Raw genomic sequence first — 6,079 nt, forward strand, 5'->3', positions numbered from 1 at the left:
CTCAAACTTTTTAAGGAAATTGAAAGGGAAGGCGTACTCCCAAATCATTCCTGGAAATAAATATTATTCTAATTCGAAAACCATACGAGGAACTAATGGGCAATCTCTTTTATGAATGTAGATGCAAAAATCACTAAAAGATTCTTTCAAACATAATGCAGTGAATCAATAAAAAGATCATACATCATGACTATGGCTGCAAGGACGGTTCAACATATGCAAATCAATAACTGTAGTCCATCACATAAACAAAAGCAAGGGCAAAAATCACAAGATCATAACAATAGATGCAGAAAAAGCCTTTGGCAAAGCCTAACATCCTTTCATGATATAAACACTGAAGATAGTAGGAATAGAAGAACCTTATCCTAATCTAATAAATAACCATTTATGACAAGCCTACCGGCAACAATATATTGAACTGGGTAAAATTGAAAGCTTTCCTTCTAAAGTTAGAAAAAGACAAGGATGTCTACTATCACCACTCCTCAACACAGAAAGATATTAACAAGAGAAATTTGTCAAAAAAGTGGAAATGTATAGGGAAAGAAGTCAAATTATCATTTTTGGCTGAGTATGATCCTCTACAGAAAAGATACAGAAGCATCCACCAAAAGGCTTATAATTAATAGATAAGGGCAGTAATGCAGCAGGATGCAAAATTAACACAGAACACTCAAAAAGTATTTGTTTACCATAATAATGAATCCACTGAAAAAGAAACTAAGAAAAACTGTCATTCATAATACCATCAAAAATTAATCCTTAAGAATTAATCTATCTAAGGAAGTGAATGACCTCTACAGTGAAAACTACAGTACTGTGAAAAAGGAAATTGAAAATAACATCAGACAAAGAAAAGATTCCTGGATAGACAAAATAGCGTCAAAATGGCCATACTTACAAAACTGAAATACAGATTTACTGCAATTCTAATCAAAATAACAAGAGCATTCTTCACAAAAATGGAGAATACAATCCTAAGACTCTTATGGAATCAGAAAAGACCTAGAATAGCAAAAGCCATCCTGAGGAACCAAAGCAAAGTGAGAGGCATCAAAACCTTTTGGGTTTTATTTACTCTTTCAGGTTCTTACACTAGGGAGACAATACAATGTGTACACATGTGGGTCTGATTTATTTCACTTGTGAGTGTGGTATCTGAGAAACTAATTTGAAGACAACAATATGCACTATAATAACCTTTGGTGAACTCCTTCCATCTTGTTTAGTGAAGCTCTGTATCATTTCTAATGTTTTTAGATTATTTTTTATCCTCTTTAATGGTTTGATCAATCTTGCATTCTTACATCTGGTAATCTGCAAACATGTACTGATATTTTTTTTAATTGTCAGGAGTGTGAGTTTAGATCATCAGATTCCAGGCAGATTTTCAAATGACTAACCATTTTATCAGCAGCACTTTACCACTGAGGCCAGTCCTCATGGATAAACTTCACAATGAAAAGAGAAGGAGAGAAATGGTTGGCATTTTGAACCACTAAGTTTTAAAATGATTTGTTTTGCAGCAATAGGTAATTGATAACAAGGATCGATAACTACCATTGGAGTGTTACCATCACGAAATACTTGAAATGTTTAATGGGCTTGACCCTACATTAGTGGCAAGAGGACGCTCGAACAGTGTATTGCTTCATCAGACTCTGAGGCCAAATGCTGTAAGTACCAATTGGGAACTGCTAGTTCATACGCATAAGTAGTAGAACGAAGATGAGGTAAAAAGAAGTAGCTATACGGAAAGCAACTGAATTGTTGCCATTTTACGTTTTTACTGGCCCCAGTTGATAAAGTTTCTTAAAGTATAAATACTCTCTATATTAAAGTAATGCTTATTTTAATCTTTATTTTTCCTTTATGTATATAATACACACTAACTCGGAGCTGTAGTCCACAAATACGCATATTTTACTTAATTCGTATAATATCAACTTTAGGATATTTAAAACTTAAGTATTAAAACTTAAGTAAAATTGAAAAATAACGTGATTGATTTATTTCCTAAATTCGTATTTATTCAGAGACTTAATGAAAATGCTTTATCTCACAATAATTTATTTATAAATATTGGACCATGCAAAAGAATTTTTGGAAGAAGAAATAAAAACCAGTACATGTACATAATAGCATAATATGTTTTTTTATATTACTATAGGTCAATTCTATCTCATCAAAGAGAGCTGAAAATCTCTCTTCTACCAAGCAATTTTAATGTAACTGAGGGAGGGCAACTTGGGAAGAAAAGCCAAGTGTTGACATAAGCAATTAATCAGGTTGCTCTCTTTTAGTATTTTAATGGATGAAATTAAACTTTTTAAAAACTGTGTAGGTCACATAATGGCACGTAACGTCTTCAGCTTGGTGAAAACAACGCCAGGAGGAATAAATACATAACGGACTGCCCTCAAAAGTTTCTCAACTTTCCCAGCTTACCTACAGCTGTATCTGTCTAATGCACCTTAGAATGTAAAAGCAGATAGATATTTTGGTTTTCTATCTTACATTATTTTGTCATGGAAAGGCAAAGGCAATCTACCTTTATCCACCTAGGTTATATTAAGAAACAATAACTAATGATGCCATTATGCTTACTTCTATTGATGTTAGTACAATAATAGCAACAATATTAGATATAACATTAATTTCAATATTATTAAAATCTTCTATAAAGATGAAGAAGAATACAACTATTATATCACAGTGACATTCAGTAATATTTTACTATCCATAGGAAAATGATGTGAAATGCTTGCCCATCCATAACAAAAAACTGACAAGCAAAAGCTGGACAAATAAATTGAAGACAACAATATGCAATGTAACAACCACTGATGAATTCCTACCATCTTGTGTAGGGAAGTTCTGTATCACTTTTAATGTTTTTTAAATAATTATTATTCTCTTTAATTGTTTGATCAATCTTGCATTTTTACAACTGGTAATCTGAGCAACTTCGTTGAAGATAACAGTATGTAATATAACACCATTGTTAATTTCCTATCATCTGGTTTCAAAATCCTGCGTTGTTTTTATTGTTTTTGTATTGTTTTGTTTTTGTCTTTGTTGTTCTTATGTTATTGCTCTTTTGTCTTTAAAAAAAAACAAAGAGAAAAAGCTGGACAAATTTAGAAATAATTTACCAAGAGAATCCTATAGGTACTTGTTCTTGATTTTGCATAAGAAAACAAAAGTAATAGTTAACTGACCAGCAAGAATAATAAGAAATTCTGGACAACAGCTCATGGTGGGCACAGACATATAACCTCTGGGAGCTTGAGGCAGAAAGATCATAAGTTCAAGCTCAGCCTAATTCCGAATACGAGGGAAAGATAATTCACTTCCTGGAGTTGAAGGTGCTGATTATTTCTAAATAGAGTAATGAAATTTATACTGTATTCATTAGCACCAGAAAAACTTGGTACAAAAGTGTAAAATCTTATCCTATGTAGTGAAATTTACTGGGAACCTGCCTTTGAAGCAGAACTTCCATGGTTTTGCTCACTATTGAAAACTTCATGTCTTAGATAAAAATGCTTCACTACCCACTTCCTCCAATAAATGATTCTCTGCAAAGAATACCTAAAGAGATTTGGGAATAAAAGTATATATTTAAGCAATGATTTTATCTTCTAGTAAGAGAAATTTCCAATAACATCAGGAATAAAATTATTTCAGATTCTATGGTGGTGACCTCTCTTGGAATGCTAATGTGAAAATAAGAGACCTAATCTTGTTGGTTGAGTTCCATGTGGCGAGAGAATAGGCACGGTTAGCAGGGACTTCCCAGAAAATTTGTGACTGAAGAAAAACATAATACTTCATTGTAAAGGTTAATACTATAGTGTAGGATTTGTAAAAAAAGGAAATAGTGGAAGCAAGGAAGGACAAAAACACATAAGGGGTGATATTGGTGGGGTAGTCACAAAATTTTACCATGTGTACCTGATGGCTTGAGTCCTTGAAAGGATGTTCATCTCTGGTTTATAACTACTAGGGTGGGAAGGGAGAATAACTTATATATCGCTTGCGTCTCCCATGATTAAATACCACCACATAGGGCATCAGCTTCACTGTACTACTTGTTTTCACCATCACCTTTATTTAGGTCAGAGAAGCCAGATTGTAAGACAGTAGTGGCTGCCCTCATGGCGAGGTGATGACAAAACTCAGTAAATCTTCCTCCAGTGCAGATGGAAAATGCTCCTTTGTGGCTTACAAGCATGATTGGTGGCATTCACTCTTTCTGGAGGGTCATCAGAATAACAAGCAGAAAACCCATGCCCGGTGAATTTAGGCAAGTGTATAAATCTGCCCAGTACAAATACTAATCAAAAGTCAAAGACGTTAGCTAGGCATGGTAGTGCACGCCTGTAAGCCCAGCACTCAGGAGGCTAAAGCAAAAGGATCACCACAAGTTTGATGTCAGTCTGGGCTGCACAGTGAGTTCAAGGCCAGCCTGAACTACATAGCAAGACCCTGTCTCAAAAAAAAGAACTGAAGGTGTCTGTATATGTATTTCTGGCGCAGAGGGTGATGGAAGCATCTCTGAAGCAGTATTCCTTATGCTGACTGGGAGGTGAATTTATAGATTTATGGAATGAACTTTTTTTTTGTTCTTGGGTTGGAATCTTCTGGAAAAGCTCCGTGATGAAGTGCCATACTTTCTCTGAAGAAATTCTAACAAGGAAAAATAAAAAGGTTCATCTCAAGAAATATGTTCTGTCACTGACTTTGGAACTCAGTCTCCACCAATTTGTTCAAGAGCAAAGAATGTGGTTAACTAAGTTAGAACAAGTAGCGTCTCAAATCTCTTTGATATAAATCATCAACTGATAGACATTCTAGTAGTGTGCATGTTAGGGTAGACTCTAAAGTAGGCATATCCCTGAGGTCCTCATGATTTGTACCATTGAAAGACTCAGGTCTGTGTTTTCCAAAGTTGATGGCTCACTCTACACTTAATCAAAGTTCTTTAGCTACTGTGCCTGGGACTCCTAAGTTTAGTTTTCAATCATAAATGTGACTATATAGAGACCATAATATATTGATATCTTTAGCAACCACTGAAAGATTAAAGGACTTTGCCTAGATTCATATTTTGATGTACTCTGCTAATATTTTCTATAGGTTAAACTTCTCCTAAATCATCAATCCAGAACAGAGGTACCCAAGCGAAAACATTTGAAAATACAAAGAAAGCCTAAATACATAAGTGGGAGGGGATATGAGTATTGCACTTGATCTTAGACAAAAGGCCAAGAAGCGATATGGTGTGAGCATTGCAAGCTAATAAATTTTTGTAACTTGTTTTCATCACTCAGAGAGGGTTGGGAAATGAGAATACAAATGGAGGATCTCATACAACTGACTTCTAAGATATTAAACCTGGAGCTATATCGAGTCAAGAATCTTTATTACACTTAAAATTTGTACAGCAAAACACTAGACACAGTACAGCTATCTGATCAACATAATAATTATAAAAATGAAGCATGAGTATACCTCACTCACTGAATAAATTCATTGAATTTATTTAATTTTAAATAAAATTAAGATGTATTTTGGACTCATATATTATTATAATGCTATTAATTGATTATCCACCTATAAACAATATTTCTTAATGAGCACTTATGAAACAACTGAGATATATGTGTAAGCATAACATATGCTTTTAAAAGGTTCATGCTTTAAATGATTAGGGATATTATACAGTAATTGCTTAGAGGTGACTCATAATTTTATAATAATTGTTATTTTCACCAATTGTTGATTATCTTATATTGGCTCATACATTCAATATGTTCAGTTTGTCTGATTTTGCAAGGAGCAATATGCACAAATACGTTTATATTTAATTCAAAATTGTGTCCAAAATAAAATATGTATGAATAAATGCATTTACATTAAAGGGTATAAAATATTATAGCATGTGTGTCTTTGACTATTCGCTATACTAAAATATAAGAGACTTAATCACAAACTTATCATGAGTGCTCATTTCCATAACCACCAAATAATGTTCAAAAAGCCTTTATTGGCCACTACTTGAAATATTCAT

At 33.6% G+C, this 6,079-nt stretch overlaps 1 long non-coding RNA gene across 1 annotated transcript in view; it reads left to right on the forward strand.

The window, feature by feature from the left end:
• LOC106147615 overlaps positions 1–2,860 on the forward strand; it is a 47,338-nt gene extending 44,478 nt beyond the window's left edge. The window contains exons 2-3 of the long non-coding RNA XR_001232549.1: positions 1,530–1,679; positions 2,750–2,860. This is a non-coding gene — a long non-coding RNA (uncharacterized LOC106147615). The remainder of the gene's footprint in view (positions 1–1,529; positions 1,680–2,749) is intronic.
• The last annotated feature ends 3,219 nt before the right edge of the window (positions 2,861–6,079 follow it).

The sequence above is a fragment of the Chinchilla lanigera genome, unplaced genomic scaffold, assembly GCF_000276665.1.
Source record: "Chinchilla lanigera isolate Chin_1 unplaced genomic scaffold, ChiLan1.0 scaffold00197, whole genome shotgun sequence".
In the NCBI taxonomy this organism is placed as follows: Eukaryota; Metazoa; Chordata; class Mammalia; order Rodentia; family Chinchillidae; genus Chinchilla; species Chinchilla lanigera.